The 13,817-nt window shown below is 42.1% G+C and overlaps 1 pseudogene; it reads right to left on the bottom strand.

Moving 5' to 3' along the window:
* Nucleotides 1–5,214: 5,214 nt before the first annotated feature.
* LOC126427140 (5S ribosomal RNA) lies at nucleotides 5,215–5,332 on the bottom strand (annotated as a pseudogene).
* Between the last annotated feature and the right edge of the window lie 8,485 nt (nucleotides 5,333–13,817).

The following is a 13,817-nucleotide window of genomic DNA, read 5'->3' as shown; positions in this document are numbered from 1 at the left end:
CGATCTGGTCTGCCGAGCACTGTTGGCATCGGGGTGCAGTAGTCAGCCCTTGTGAGGCATACTGATGAGCTACACTATTGAAAACTAGCGGCTCTGGCCTCGGTAACTGACATACGGCCGGGAGAGCGGTGTGCTGACTACATGCCCTTCCATATCAGCATCCAGTGACGCTTATGAGCTGAAGATGACACGGCGGCCGGTAGCACCGTTGGGCCTTCATGGCCTGTTCGGGAGGGGTTTAGTTTAGTTTTAGTAAAGGCCCTACTAGTTGAAGCCTTTCAACGCTGCTACCGATACTGGGAACAAGGACTCCGCCAGTGTATACCTGTTGAAGGAAACTCCTTCAAAGGGGACGACAGTGTTGTTTGAAAAAATAGAAACTTTTGCGGATAAAAAATCAGTCTTACTACTTTTCTTACCCACCTCGTGTGTTTGGTTCCTATATGAGAACGTCTTAATAAGGCAGATAGAATGATAATCAGGTTTTATTTTAAACCACAAAACGGAATTCATGGTGATTTCAGCAAAACCATTGCATATGACAATGATTGTTCTTTATGGAGTCTCAGTCAGGGGATTGACAATAATAATGTGGAATGAGTAAGACCTTTCAGTTTCGAAGAGAGAGGGAGGGGCAGCAGTCGGGAACGGGTTTCGTCGCAGTGTCTGGTTACAGAGGATAGAGTTAGGAAAACCAAGGAAATATAGTTGTTTCCGCAAATAAAAAAAATGGTGTTTTGTAATGTGGGATGATATTAAAGATTTTCCTTTCTTAGATAGTGTGGCATCGATAACAGAGCTGAGTAGCTCACTCTCTTTATTCAAATCGAATTAGAATAATATGTACCGACAGATTTGTATAAGAAGTGGAAACCAGGAAAGATGTAAGGAACAGATGTTCGTTGTCAATGTCGATGTTCATTTTGCGCACTGACTAGCTAACGAGGAAAAATAAATGACAACAGCTGTTTGTCAAGTTCCTAAAATTAGCACGACACGATTTACCGATGATACAGCATTGGTAGCTGAAAGTGAGCAGGAATTGCGTTTTGCGTCAAATGGAACTTGCGCTAGCTGTGGTTTAAGATATACACAAAAATAAGAAGGAATCCTCACTGGTGGACATGCTGGGGGACGAAATGTTACAGCCACGAAAGAGAATCTTGAAGAGATAAACACATTTTGACACCTGGGAAGCAGAACAGCTAAACATGGTAGGTGCGAGCAAGGCATAGAAGCAAGGGCAAGACTGAAAAGGCTATTCTAAGAAGCAGCGGTTAATTTCCAACAATGTGAAAGCCGTGCCTAGTTTTGGATGTATTAAACTTATGAAATCAGGAAAGAAACTAGCGAAACGAACTTTTCGGCGCGTAGCATTAGATAGTATGTGCCAAACTCGCAAATGTACACGTAATCAGTGTCTGCTGAACTGTAACACATCAATTACAATACATCTCTCGTGTTAAGGGATTTTTGATGATAAAATTACGAATCGGCTACTGTAAACTGTATGTATTCCGTTGTACTCAGATTTCGTTGTTAGCGTACACTGATATTAGTTTAATTTTCCTATTCGTGTTGGAAAATTCACCGTCATGTGTAGCGACTGCAAGAGCATTAGAAACAGTAATGTCTCAGTTTATGTCATACCATTCTTCCGTTGCTACACCATCCGCTTGGAGCTCTAGCTTCGCTGAACTGTCAAAATGTTGCACTTTTTGCTCTGTAAAATTTTACAACTGTTTGTTGTAGACTATGGTTTAATGTTATCACAGATTCCAGCCGTCTGATCAGTATTCAAGTAACGCTGAGACAACATGATGTAACTCAGGAACATGTGATGTAGGAAAGCCAGCCGGGGTGGCCGAGCGGTTCTAGGCGCTACAGTCTGGAACCGCGCGACCGCTACGGTCGCAGGTTCGAATCAGGCCTCGGGCATGGATGTGTGTGTGATGTCCTTAGGTTAGTTAGGTTTAAGTAGTTCTAAGTTCTAGGGGACTGATGACCTTAGAAGTTAAGTCCCATAGTGCTCAGAGCCATTTAAACCATTTTGATGTAGGAAAACATCATCTAATTAAATGTAACTGGCGCGTCTAAAGCAACGAATGTGAAAGATACATCTCTCAAGATTTTAAACATTGCTGTGCTTCAGCAACTGCGCATGCAAGAGTTTCAATAGATTGGGAATAGCAGCCAGCCACTTGCAAAATACAGTTTTATTAAACTCTGACCATGGATTCGACAGTGTCAAACCTGTCTTCTTCAGAATGTATTGCCGTAGAATCACATATTATCTATACCCGATGCGGGAGTCGGTCACTCGGTCTAGTACATTTGGGCATTATCCTCTTGACCACCACATAAAATGTGTGGTTTAAAAGTAGGAGCTCTCTGTAGTAGGGCTTTGTATTAAAACTTTTTAATGTGAGGTATTTTAAAAGATTTTAAGACGGAGCCCTACAGAAGAAAGCTACTACTTTTAAACCATATATTTTGAATGGTAATTAGGTGGATGACATGGACATGTACTGGACAGAGTCATCGACTCCCACATCGGATATAAATAATATGTGACTCTACGCGTAATACCTTCTGAAAAAGTCAGTTTTAAAATTGTCGAAACCTTGGTCAATGTATAATAAACCCATATTTTACAACTGATTGGCTGTTATTTCCAATGCACTGATAAGTCTTTCAATTTGTTTGGCCAGAAGTCTTTTTGTGCCCATATTCCGTACTTTCTACTGCATTTAGCACGGAGAAAGGGCAAGTTAGAGCACATCGATGCAGCGCAGTTACAGTTCGTTATGCCTTATGTGTCGCACTGCCACGTGAAAACTTTTTGCTCGGTATATCCGTCCTGCTTAAAAAAGAGAACGGGGCAACCGTGTGCCCGCATTCTAATTAGCGGAGAGCGACGACATCATATCTGCTTGTTTGCGGCACCCCGGCATCACGGTGTCCAAACGGGTGGTGCGGTGTTTAGTTGCGCTCCAAAACCAGGATAAAGAGGTAGGTATATGTTTGTGCACCAAGAACAAGCTATGAATTAAAAAGTTGTGATAATGAGGAGACAAATTATATTACAGTAACCTTCCAGTTAGTGCTGCAGATGTTTAGCTGTTGCACACATTACATTATTTTAACATAACGCAGTGATGTGTGTGTGTCTGACTATTATCTACCTCCAGTTATCAAACCGGGGAAAGTGGACGTACACTTTAACGTGACGTTCCTGACGCCCCCTTACGATGCTGAGAGGTGACGGTTACATTAAAGACACACTGAAAATTTCCCTGGTCCGAGCGGGATTTGATTCCGCAACCTCTCGGTTTACAGACGCATGCTTTACCACGAGACCACCAGGCTCTACGACAGAGTAATTGCACAGTTAGAGGAGGGAAAACTGTCCCCCTTAAGTGGTTCTCGCACGTCATAATATTACATTGTATACAGCTTCATGCTGGGTTGTAAGTGCAGCAGTAAACATACAAATACATGTGTCTCTTGTACGCATATGTTAAAGAAACGGAATAATTACAAAAAATATCTACATTTACGTGAAAAAAATTACCTGTAATTTCCTTGAGGTCTGGATTCAAACTTATCTGCAGCATAAGATTTAGGATAGTAACGAGAGATGACGGTTATAATACCTCAAAATAATATTATGTTGTGTTACGTCAGAGTAACTATGTGTGAGTCTATACAGTAACGAGCCCTTTGCGCGTGTTGTTATCGCTGCTACGCTTCAACTATTGCACAATTTCTTAAGCGGCCACTGAACAATCAATAATATTGCACATTAATATTGTGCAACATCACTGAAGTTGTAGCTGGACAGTTCAATAATATTCCCAATAATATTTTGCAATAATGCGGTGGTTCGGAACGTTGGGGATGAAGATGCTGCTGCTGTGATAATTGCTCTACTTGTTGAAAGCAGAAAAAAGGTGGATGAAAAATTAAGCCAAGGAGCGTCTAAGATCACTCACTAAAACTTGAGTAAATAGAGGCTGAACGAAAAACAAAGATTAAGTGTTGTGTGCTGGTGGTTCATACATTACTCGAAATGGTTCAGCCCATAAATTGGCATCCTCATACATAGACACTTGCCATCTCCCTCCCCCCCCCCCCCCCCCATCGTAACGGATAAATTACTGCGGATCCCCGTATCCACATAATGAAAAAACAAAATAATACAGTGAGAGCCGCAGTTCTATAATGTCAGTACTTCTCAAACGTTACGATACCTTACTATTGGCAAGGGTTGGGTTGGGTTGTATTGGGGAAGGAGACCAGACAGCGAGGTCATCGGTCTCATCGAATTAGGGAAGGACTGAGAAGGATGTCGGCCGTGCCCTTTGAAACGAACCATCCCGGCATTTTCCTGGAGCGATTTAGAGAAATCACGGAAAACCTAAATCAGGATGGCCGGACGCGGGGTTGAACCGTCGTCCTCCCGAATGCCTATTGGCAAGTCTCTCGAAGAGTTGAAATATACTCGCATACGTGCAGTTTCACCTTACAGTATTGTATTTGAGAGACAGTTACAGAAACGTGTCATGCAATAATATGTACTCTGCAGGATTATATTTGGGTAAGGAATGCATTCACAGAGACAAATATCGATATATACTTTTACTCATTAGATTAATTAAATTTCTTAAAAACATCTGCCTTAGTGGCCGTTCTGAACAACAAACCACACGATTCATAACTTTTAACATTTCTGTTTTTGTGCTCATCCCACAATGCCGGCGATGACTATACATTTCGATGCACTCTGACAGTAATGCTCTTTCATCTTCTTTTTAACTCATTTTCAACACAACAATAAACCATACTTCCTTCCTCTGTGTAGCACGCGAGGGACTGCCAAGTATTTTGTCAATAGCCCCCCAGGCGGAGCAATGTTTCCAGGCATCGCAGTACATTTTCAAAGTTTTTGAAGTTCTCAATATTACTGCGCAACCTCGCCATCTCACTCCTAGACGGTCAATATTATTAAAACCACTCCGTCTACAGGCCACAAGTGGCCCATCGGGACCATCCGACCGCCGTGTCATCCTCAGAGGAGGATGTGGATAGGAGGGGCATGGGGTCAGCACACCGCTCTCCCGGTCGTTATGAAGGTATTCTTGAGCGAAGCCGCTACTATTCGGTCGAGTAGCTCCTCAGTTGGCATCACGAGGCTGAGTGCACCCCGAAAAATGGCAACAGCACATGGCGGCCTGGATGGTCACCCATCCAAGTGCTGGCCACGCCCGACAGCGCTTAACTTCGGTAATCTGACGCGAACCGGTGTATCCACTGCGGCAAGGCCGTTGCCTACTCAATATTATTAGGCATCCAGGAAATATTGTCAATATTACTGATCGTCTAGCGGTCGCTTCACCAAAGACCTTGTCTTTCTACAGAAACAGATGTCCCGCATGATTATAGTGGTAATCAGCACTAATGCTCAGACTTACTCAACGTATCTGCAAGGTTAATATTGATGTCCAAGTCTCTGATGTTGGTTTACGACGATTATAGTAAAAAGTTATTTTCTAAGTTAATTAACCCCTTTCCTGTGGTCTGAAACGACTTGTTTAGTACGGTATTATTCGGCAGCTAATGGTAAAGCCCAATAAGGCCCTCATCTTCGAAGTTTGTTGCAATTGTGCCCTGCTAACGACTGAAAAATTTGGCCGGTAATCATCAGCTGCGCAATTGTCACGCATTGCACAGTGCGCGGGACATGGCCAGCCACCAAGCATAATATTTTCTGTTCTCATATTAATGGTAATAATTGACAGTCCTATATTTCAGTTCCTTAAAGTTGAGGGAGATAGTTTACTGTGCAAATGTGGAAACGTCGATTGAGGTTGAGTTTGCTGTGTAGTATCGATCCATATTGACACAAATGAAAAACTACGTACTCACGGAAAGACGGCATTGAAATTGCAGCAATGTTTATAATTTTTCTTTATTGGAAGGCTGTAGTAGGCCCTAATTCCCAGGCGGAATTCATTTGAATACAATTCTTTAGCGTGTGTGACAGCTTCATGATGTGATAAAACCAGCAAGTAAATGTAAGGGTAGGCTTCCGTGGCCTTCGTCATTGTCAACGAAGTTCCTATGGGGATGTGACTTCGTCATTGTCAATGAAGTTCCTCTGAATATGTGACCGCCTTTTCAATGGGTAAAATTCTCCAACGTTTCGGCCACTATCCTCGGAGTGTTTTTGCTAACTGCTGAGGGAGAAAACTTTTGGTTCCTATATATCGGCAGATGAGGCTGTTATAGTAATCTTATTGGGTATTGTGGATGAAGGGAAGTGATGTTAGATGTCCTTCATTCGTGTTTGCATTATTTCTTTTCATTGGTGGAAACAGACACAGACACAGGTCTAGGACGTCTGTTTTCACCAATGAAAAGAAATAGTACAAACACAAATAAAGGACGTCTAACACTCCTTCACCTTATCCTCAGTATCCAATAAGATTACTATAACAGCCCTCTTCAGCCAGTATATAAGAAACAAAACTTTTCTTATTCAGTAGTTAGCAAAAACACCCTGAGGAAGGTCATTTCCAATAGTGTTCGAAACATCGGAGAATTTATCACGTTGACAAGGCGTTCACATACCCATAGGAATTATATTGAAAACTAACGACGTTTGAGATACCTGGTATTGCTTCAGGCTGCGTTCATCAACGTAAGTCTCCCTGCTGAGGGCAGCCTGCAACAATAGTCCAAAAGTCTGTAGTTTTATCACACCATGACGAGGTCTTACATGCAGAACAAGATACATACACACACACACACACACACACACACACACACACACACACACACACACACACACACAAGGGGCAATGGAGGGGGATGTGGGAGGAGGGCGCTGGTAGAAGCTATGTTGCTGTTCTTCATGATACCGGTATAATAAGAACGTCGTTATATCTACAGTTAAAACGAATGAAATAGTGCCACTAAATTGCAATAAAAATGAGTCCATTTGATAATACTACTACAAAAAACACAACGGGAGTGGTGCAGGTGGTGCTACGATGTAAATGAATCTGGAAAATCCATGGAATTAACTTACAGAAAGTTTCATAAAGAAGGGGAATGGAAGGGCGAAGAGAAATATGGAATTATCGCTATATCTGTGATTAGATTTGGGAAAGGATTGGGGGCAGGGTGCTAGTTTCGAAAGAGACAGGAATGCAGTATTCGGTCAAAGAGTTTCTAACGGAAACGCCACTTGCACCGTTAGTATTTCAATAAAATCTTCGCATATAATAAATAGTCCAGGTGGTTTGACGTTTTATTTCCCGGAGTTCAACATCGAACTGACAGTAGAACGATGTTATACTTATGGAACCACGCGAAGACTGGTTGTGTGCATCGTAATGCTGCCTGCCACACCTTAAAATTCGTCACTTAGAATATTAAAGTGCACTGGCTTATATTTGATGATACAAATTAGAAGTGCCACTCGGCCTTTGCTTTGAAATCGATCCATAGTAATTAAATGATAATCCCAAAATTAGGAATTAGTGCTTGACTTAAAGCAAGATAACATATGGCTCTAATCATGTTATCTGAGTGAAGTTATTACAGAAGCATTTGTAGATCACACTTGTCACTGAAAACACTTTGAATCAATTTTTCTACGTACGCCAGAACACGCTCAAACGTCAGAAGTGGAGATCAGGGTCTCATTATTTTGGTATAATGCATTGACAATGGCCTCGTGTACTGTTCCTGGCTCGATGGTGTCAACAATGAAATCCTTCACTTGTTGCATGAGGCACATAATAAGATTAACAAATTTAGTGAGTTACTTCTAGATTCTGGCGTTTGTGCCAACATGCATGTTAAATGTTGCTATGGTATGTTGTTTCAGAAGGCACCGTTTTGGTAGCATGTGCCCTGCTGGGATCGCGGTCATGTTGTATCAGCATGATGACTAAGGTGTTCTCAAGCTTTCAGCATGAGAGGGCGGCTGTTGCTTATGAGTCGTGAACCGGTGTCGTTTGTTCGCCAGTACAACATGCAGGTTAGCTACTCGCGCTATTCCTGCGCATGGGCGGCTTATGTCTATGTCCTCTTCTTTGACGAAAACAGCAAATTCCGTCAATACTTTATTTCTCTGGTCTTGTTTATCAAGACCCAGAAAAATGGAAAGGAAAACGGATGATCTGTCTGACGACGATCACGTTACCTTCAAAAAGGTAACGGTACCAGGGGCAGTTCCGGCATTGCGTTTGACAATGATGACAAGAGCTAAGGAAAATCGGGATACTTTCATATCTCTCTTCGATCTAGGAAAAGCGTTCGATACCGTAAAAAGGTGCAAAATGCTCGAAATTCTCACGTTAATAGTCGTATGCCATTGCGTAAAACGAATGATATACAATATGTACAAGATCCAAGAGGGGACAGTAAAAAGGCTCGGATTAAAAATGGCGTGAGGGAAGGGTCCAGTCATTCTCCACAAATGTTCAACCTGTGCATCAATGAATCAATGACATTAAGGGAATAATTTAGGAGTGAGAATAAAATTTGAAGGGGAAAGCTACCAATGCTAATATTTGCTGATGACATTGCTATGCCGTGTAATGATAAGGAAGAACTGCAGGACCTGTTGAATGTTATTTAGTGTGTAATGAGCCCAGAAAAGGAGAGAGTCAGCCAAATGAAGGCGAAAGTAATGAGAAGTAGCGGGAATCAGATTTAAATTTAACGTCAGCGTAAGGGACGCCTTAGCAGAAGAAGTGAAAGAACTCTGCCAGTACTTGATTAACAAGCAAGGTGGATATAAGAAACGGATTAGCACATGGAAAGAATTTGTACTACCCTCGAATTACGTCTGCCGCTGTCAGGCGATAGGCCTCAACTTGAGGGTGGCCGTTGGAGCACAGCATTATACGGGAGTAAAGCATGGGCTGTGAGAAAACCGAAAAGAAAAGGAATCGATGCGTTCAAGAGAGAACTCCATAGAAGCTTCGAAGAAAGGAAAATTAAAAAAACAAGAAGTAAAATAAGGGACCGGATCTCAGAAGGTGTTTTAAAACTTTTGTGTCGCCTCGTTGTCACTGTAGGCTTGTACCATGGGAAGCGCGGAGATAATGTTGTTTGGTGCCAGTATCCTTTTTCTATAACACAACTGCATGCATATGTTAACATGGTTCTTTATTCATAAGAACAAGAAGTATCTTAAGATAGTCTAGGTTTTGTGGTACAAGCTCTTCTTTAATAGTCCACATTAGCCACACTGTTGGTGAAGTACACGTCCCGTTATGCACACTACTCTGGTCACGAGGTACTGACTTACTCTGACCTAAAGGCTGAGCTAATTGCGACTGAGACTCCCACTGGGCTGCGACTGAGGACTCGACTAGTTGTCTCACTGGATGACTGACTGGATGACTGGGCTCTCCAGCCCGCGGCGGTATTCTAAATACTGGCGTTGCCGTTGGCGGAGCATTTCTCGCGAGTCTGTCTTTGGCCTCTGTCGATCTTCTTACAACCTCTTTGCCGTCCTGTGTGCTGGCGACAGCTTACGCCAGCACACAAATATTACAGAATAAATTTCAGGGCACAAGAGGCAACTGTAGATGGAACACATTGTAGGGGAGAATACAGATTGGGATGTATTCAACAAATAATCAAGGAACCTTGATGCTACTCCCACTGTGGGATTGAAAACTTGCCAAACGAGAGGAATTCGTGACGGGCTACATCAAATCCTTCAGAAATCTGGTGACTAAAAACAAATTCCATTTTTAATTAACTGTGACCATCTTTTGCTCCCAGTGCTGTGATCCTCCATGCAGAACAGCGTAAAAATTTACGTATGCATTGAGAGGCACCATTGCTTTCTCTACAATTTGAACAATGAATCTGCGACAGACACTTACTGCTTCGATGGTCAAATGTTAAACAGCTGAATCTCTAGCGGTCGGCTGGGAAATACTGTTGCTCTACACAAGACATCCGGCATACTGTGACACTTTATCGGACAAATCGTGATGGGAAAGCTAAAACACAGGTTTACAAAGATAATTTCTATGATATTTCCTTCTTGTTGGATCCACTTTGTCATTCGCATATAGCGAATAATTTTCACTAACGAATAAATCGCTTCCACTTGCTGCTCATGCATAATATCCGTGTCGTCACTGCAGATAAATACAATTCGACCTATTTAGTGCGAGGGCCATAGGGTACAATTTGCTGCTGCTCCCTAACAATCCATCGAAGTAAACGTAGATCGAACCAGCTGCATCAACTTCATATTTTTGTTCTGTTCATAATTCGACATACTATGTTGTGGCTGCTATACTTGATTTCCGTGGCGAGTGCTACTGGGAGTTTGAAAAAATTCTGCTGCACTGACACATCACGGTGAGATGTAATTAAAGCTCTGGGCTAATTGTTGTTATAAAGCAGAAATGAAACTAAAATAGTATGTCCTCAAGGAGTGTAAGAGGACTGCTAATATTTTCCAGCACGTATAGCCATATCAGATAGGATCAGTAACCCTATCAGATTGCTCGCTGACGATGCAGTATCGTCTTCGAAAAGGGTAAGGAACTACAGAAAAATTGAGACAAAATGTCCACTTGATGTAATGAGTGGTGGAAGATGGTTGTCTAAGGCCACATTCATATTTATTGCCTCTGTTGGCACTGTTTTTGCAGCCCATTGAGAAGAGAATTCACGTGCTTTTTTTTTTCAAAAATTAGCTTCCTCTTCTTATCCACTCTTTGTTAAAGCTTAATGTTAGAAAGTGTGAGTGAGCGGGAATATGCAGTTCATATCTTCCGGTGATGGAAATTTAAACTTTCTTGTCCTTCTGGCAGTATAGACCTGACTTCTACAGATGAGGGACTATACATATTTTACTGTTAATCTAACAGTAAGTCATGTATTCCATATGGGTTATCGACCTTTGTAATAAACTCACAGTTGTAGAGTTTCCTTTCAAATGTCTCCACGCGCTACCTTTCCACATATCCTCTAAATTTTCCCCCGAAAGCAAACAGATTTCAACTCAATTCCTCATCAAATTTGATGAAAAAGAAATATCTGTAGGAAGCGCGTTTCGTCACCGTGAAGTCGAGCCATATTGCGGTGAATTAAAAGTTGGGTATGTTAATTTAAGAGCTAATCATCTTGTCATTGAAGCTCTTTTTTCTGTGTTTGCTTTAACAATAACATATGTTTTTGGGTGGGGTCCGCCTTTAGCAAAACACAGTTTTGTTTTTTGTCCCAGACATGCTCACTGCAGTTGCTGCATCATCAGTGGTTTTTTTTATTATTATGGCTGTTAAACGTAAGGCATATTCTTCACTGTTTAAATACATGTAAATATTAGTTTCTAAATCGTAATTACAGATTTTTGAAGAGCACATAAAATTATGTATTCATACCTCCTTACCACAAGGTGTGGTTTTTTCTGCTGTATCATGTTTTTACAGTAAAGAAAAACAATGTTTAACAGTCATAATAATAAAAAAAAACACTGATGATGCTGCAACTGCAGTGAAACATGTGTGGGGCATAAAACAAAATTGTGTTTTGCTATAGTCGGACCCCACCCAAAAACATATGTTAATTTAAGAGTGTTAACAAAGTTTAAAAGGTATATCAGACGGCCGATATTTCACACATGATGGCTAAGAGTAGAATGAACGTTTCATTAATTACTTGCTTCTTTATTTTGATACCCCATGGTAAGTATCAAAGTCAAGAAAGACGGCAGGTTACGTTGCTACTCATGCATAATATTTCGGCGATCCAACTGGTCGCCATCTTCAGGAAAATGCTGCTTCTGCTGATGAGTCCCGCTGAGAACTGACGCCAGACTGCAAATCGACGTCCTATATAGGCAACCGTTCAGTACACGGCGCATGCGCCGCCCATCACGGTTGCCCATCACGGGCGCCGCCCTTAGTGGAACACTGCTGGCAACGATACATCGCACTCAGGGCCGCACCGAAGAACGTTCAATTTTGATGCGAGACAATACAGGATTCCACGTCTTACTAAGAGGAAACCCACTGTCTCTGTTGATTAAATTATCCGCCAATCTAATTTCAATCGCCTCTTTATAGACACTGTTCCAAAAACCGGAAATGTTGACAACTATCACAGTTTCATCAAATTTCATACTGTGTCCCTCATTTAAGCAGTGTTCTGCTACTGCCGATTTTTCCGGCTGTTGTAGCCTCGTATGACGGCGATGTTCCACACACCTATCATGCACTGTGCGAACCGAACGGCCAATGTAAGCTTTCCAACATTGACCGGAATTTTGTATACACACCGGGTTCCTTAAGCCCCAAATCATCTTTCAAAGAGCCGAGTAGTGCCGTAATCTTAGAGGGTGGACGGAACATATAGTTAATGCTAAAATTCCTTAAAATTCCTGCGGTTGTTTCCCGCATTGTTGATTACCTGTTAGCACTGACAACACTACATAAACCCCGCTGCTCCCCGTCGTTGAGTGAAGGCCACCGGTCACTGCCTTGACCGTGGTGGGAGGTAATGCCTGCAATTTGGTACTCGGCACACTCTTGACACTGTAGGTCTCGAAATACTGAATTCCCTTACGATTTCCGAAATGAAATGTCCTATGAGTCTAACCCCAACTTACTAATCCGTGCTCAAAGTCTGTTAATTCCGGTCGTGCGGCATAATCACGTCGGAAACCTTTTGACATAAATCACCTGAGTACTAACGACAGCTCTGCCAATACACTGCCTTTTGTAGCTAGTGTACACGCTACTGCCGCCAGCTGTGTTATATATATGCATCCCGCTATTCCATGAGTTTCGTCACCTCAGTGTGTATGTCATTACCTGTCTTCCTCTACAGTTTTTGCCCTGTACAGCACCCTGTCGTACCATGGATGTAATTCCCTTACGTATTAACAGGCGTTTTTCCGTTCGAGTCCCTTCTAGTCTGTTTCCCACATAATCCATTCCTCGCCGATTCTGCGGAGGAACTTCCCATTCCTAATCTTACAAGTCAATTTAATTTTCAGCAGCTTCCTGTAACATCAAACCTCAAACGCTTCTACTGCATACATTCCGGTGGTTTCGCGCCTGTGAATCTTTAACTGCGACACAATTCCGTGCTCCAGATTGACATTCTCATGAGTTTCTTTCCCGAATTCATGTATATGTTGGTATTACTGTAGCAGCGAATGTTTCCTTCGCTTACACTAGACTACTTCTAGCATTCTTCCAATTATTTCGTCCGACACGTGTTTTTTGTTAGCAAGGTGGCTGGATTCCTTCAGTTCGTTTACTACTTTACCTCCTTTGTCTTTTTTTTAGTTCATCGCTAATTTCATTTCTGATACCCATTACTTTCGTCTTTCTTCGGTTTACTGTCGGTCCATAGCGTGTTTTTATTAGTGTTCATTTCATTCGATAGGTGCTGTTGTAATTCTCCTCTACTCTCACTGAGGATAATAATGTCACCAGCCACTCTTGTCACAGACGATCTTTTTACCTTGAATCTTTGTTTTGTTCCCATAATTGCGTCTTGGACGTACCACATTGCTTCCTTGACGCACTTGTTGACCTACGTCAAACGAAAGGCGTAATGTACTACTCGAAACTTAAGAAGTTAAGCCTAACGATCTTTTCCTCAGACGCTCCGAAGGGGAAAGTAAACACTACTACTCGCTGCGAAGTCCCGACCGAAAGTAGTGCGCTAGTTCTGCTGTTGACCTGTTTGCATTGTCTCCTGGCATCGGTTCCAATAAGACGGTGCGCCTCTACGCTAGAACTATTCTGAGAAGCTGATCG

The sequence above is a fragment of the Schistocerca serialis genome, chromosome 1 (assembly GCF_023864345.2).
Source record: "Schistocerca serialis cubense isolate TAMUIC-IGC-003099 chromosome 1, iqSchSeri2.2, whole genome shotgun sequence".
Taxonomy (NCBI): Eukaryota; Metazoa; Arthropoda; class Insecta; order Orthoptera; family Acrididae; genus Schistocerca; species Schistocerca serialis.
Note: the sequence above shows the minus strand (reverse complement) of the source record. Positions and strands in the feature narration are given on the sequence as shown.